Source organism: Brachyhypopomus gauderio, unplaced genomic scaffold (assembly GCF_052324685.1).
Source record: "Brachyhypopomus gauderio isolate BG-103 unplaced genomic scaffold, BGAUD_0.2 sc64, whole genome shotgun sequence".
Lineage (NCBI taxonomy): Eukaryota > Metazoa > Chordata > Actinopteri > Gymnotiformes > Hypopomidae > Brachyhypopomus > Brachyhypopomus gauderio.
In genome coordinates, this window is record NW_027506885.1 from 65,303 (window position 1) to 67,500 (window position 2,198).

The following is a 2,198-nucleotide window of genomic DNA, read 5'->3' on the forward strand; positions in this document are numbered from 1 at the left end:
TGTGTGTGTGTGTGTGTGTGTGTGTGTGTGTGTGTGTGTGTGGTCATAATTTTGTCCTCACATTGCCTATGTCAATTAAATCAGTGCAAGACTGTTGCTGCAGGACGCTGGATTAGCGTTCTCGTGCAGAAAAGGAGCTTCAACCAGGCGGAGCATGATGTGGGCGGAGCATTACGTGGGCGGAGCATTACGTGGGCGGGGCATGCTGTCCCTGATCACGGCCAGCTTGGAGGTTGATCACGGGCAACAGCAGGCACTTCCTGCTGTCTCCAGGTGTCCTGATAGATGAAGTGAATGTGAAATGTATAGTGAAGTGTGAACAAAGCAGTGGCAATGAACACAGAGTGATCTGAGAGTGATTCACACAGAGTGATTCACACTATCACCCCTTATGACTTATAATGTCACAAAATTGCATTTTTCTATTCATAATCAACTGATGCACATAAATAATATAAAAATATATTTACTAATACAAATAAAAATTTGTTTAATATCTTGTTAAGAAATTTGAGCAGAATACCTCTGATGATTAAAGAAAAGGGGGGGGGGGGCATTAAATTTTGTTCGGACAGGTTTAATTCCATAGGCGTTCGGACAGGTTTCATTCCATCTCACTCTGACGGGTCTCATGTCTGCGCACCTGGCGTCTGCGCACCTGGCGTCTGCAGCAGGAGAATCCGGCCGAAGGAAACAGATGCAGCCAGGGATGAAATTTCACATTCGAATACGCCCGAGGTACAATTTCAGCCAATCAGGACTGGTGTGTGTTTGAGCTCCTGGCCCCACCACCTGCATCTCTGTAGGACGAGTGTGCCAGGGAGAACATTCGTGGCTCTCGTATCCCTCTCTGCCATAGAAGTAAACAGGAGTGTATGTGTTTCTCAGCGGCTGAGTGTAGGGATGCGTGTGCCGGGTGGGTGTAGGCGTGGAGACCCTTGCTGTGCCTGCACCGTCACTCCTGCCCTGGAGCGTGTTGGCACGGCGGGCACACGCGATGAATAGACGCAGGGCATCAAAGAGGAGAGCTTGAGCGTGAGGCTCTCCGGCAGCGCTGGGTTCCTACCAGGGCCCAGTTTCACTGTTTCATTCTCTACTCTCAGCGCTGGAGAGCAGCAAAGCCTTCATGGCACACCAGAGGAGATCCCACACACTGGGATCTCACCGCCACTCACGAATGGATCAACAAATCGCTTGCACAGTTTCTCACAACTGAGAGAAATTGTTCCAAATCGCTGATTCCAAATTCCCATTTGTGTTCTGCTTTTAATTTTGCAGCAAATTGTGGCAAATCACTCCCTCCCCCAAACACTGTAAATCAGCAGGACAACTGTACTTTATTTCCCTTCTGAATGTCTTGACCATAAATGCAAATACACACACACACACACACACCTAAGGGCTACGCCACCAAGTGAGGACCTCAGCCCTATGAAAAGTACTCTTCCACTCTTCACGAGATGGATAGCCTTACCTTGCTCAGTCACGACGTCTCATCTATTTCACCGCTCACCGGTGTCTGTGACCCTCCTCTTAAGGAGACAGATGCCTCCAACCTCAAGGGCGGGGCACTAATGATGGCCAGGCCCAGCTGACGGCCGGACAGCGGGCTCCCTGCCCGACCGAAACCGCTCGATGAGGGGTGTGACCCGGGTTGGGTCCCGTGTGAAGGTTGGCACTCAGACCGTGACGATCTGTGCCACTCCAGCTTAACATGAACGAGTCGTTCCTCACTCACAGGAACGTACGGGCTTCACTGTAGCAGTGTAATCATCACTTATGCGAAACGTGGGTGTCTTTGGTCCTTGGATAATAACAGCATTTATTCACTTCAATCCGCAAGGTTAATATACAGGAGGAGCTCTGGAGGAGAGAGAGGAGAGAGAGGAGAGGAGAAGGGGAGGTGTTTATCACTGCTGTCAGCCGCCACACAATGAGACATCTCCTATTTAACTCCACCAAGCTAATGGAAAAATAAGAACAAGCTGGTGATGAATACTGTAGAAGACGAAAGCGCCCACCCACAACGCCCCCCCCCCCCCACGACCCTCCACGACCCCTCACGACCCCCCAGCCGAAGTTGAGAGCGCACACTGATGATCACGCAGCGTGGGGAAACACGTGCTTCATGATGGCACGAGTGACATTCGTTTCTCAGCATTCTATGGTCTTAACTTTCAGCCTTTAGCTTTTAAATG

The 2,198-nt window shown here is 50.2% G+C and overlaps 1 long non-coding RNA gene across 1 annotated transcript in view; it reads right to left on the bottom strand.

The window, feature by feature from the left end:
• Positions 1-2,198, bottom strand: part of LOC143490220 (uncharacterized) — a 5,562-nt gene continuing 3,364 nt past the window's right edge. Inside the window, exons 2-3 of the long non-coding RNA XR_013124895.1 lie at positions 1,475-1,863; positions 1-278 (exon numbers count right to left, since the gene is read on the bottom strand). This is a non-coding gene — a long non-coding RNA (uncharacterized LOC143490220). The remainder of the gene's footprint in view (positions 279-1,474; positions 1,864-2,198) is intronic.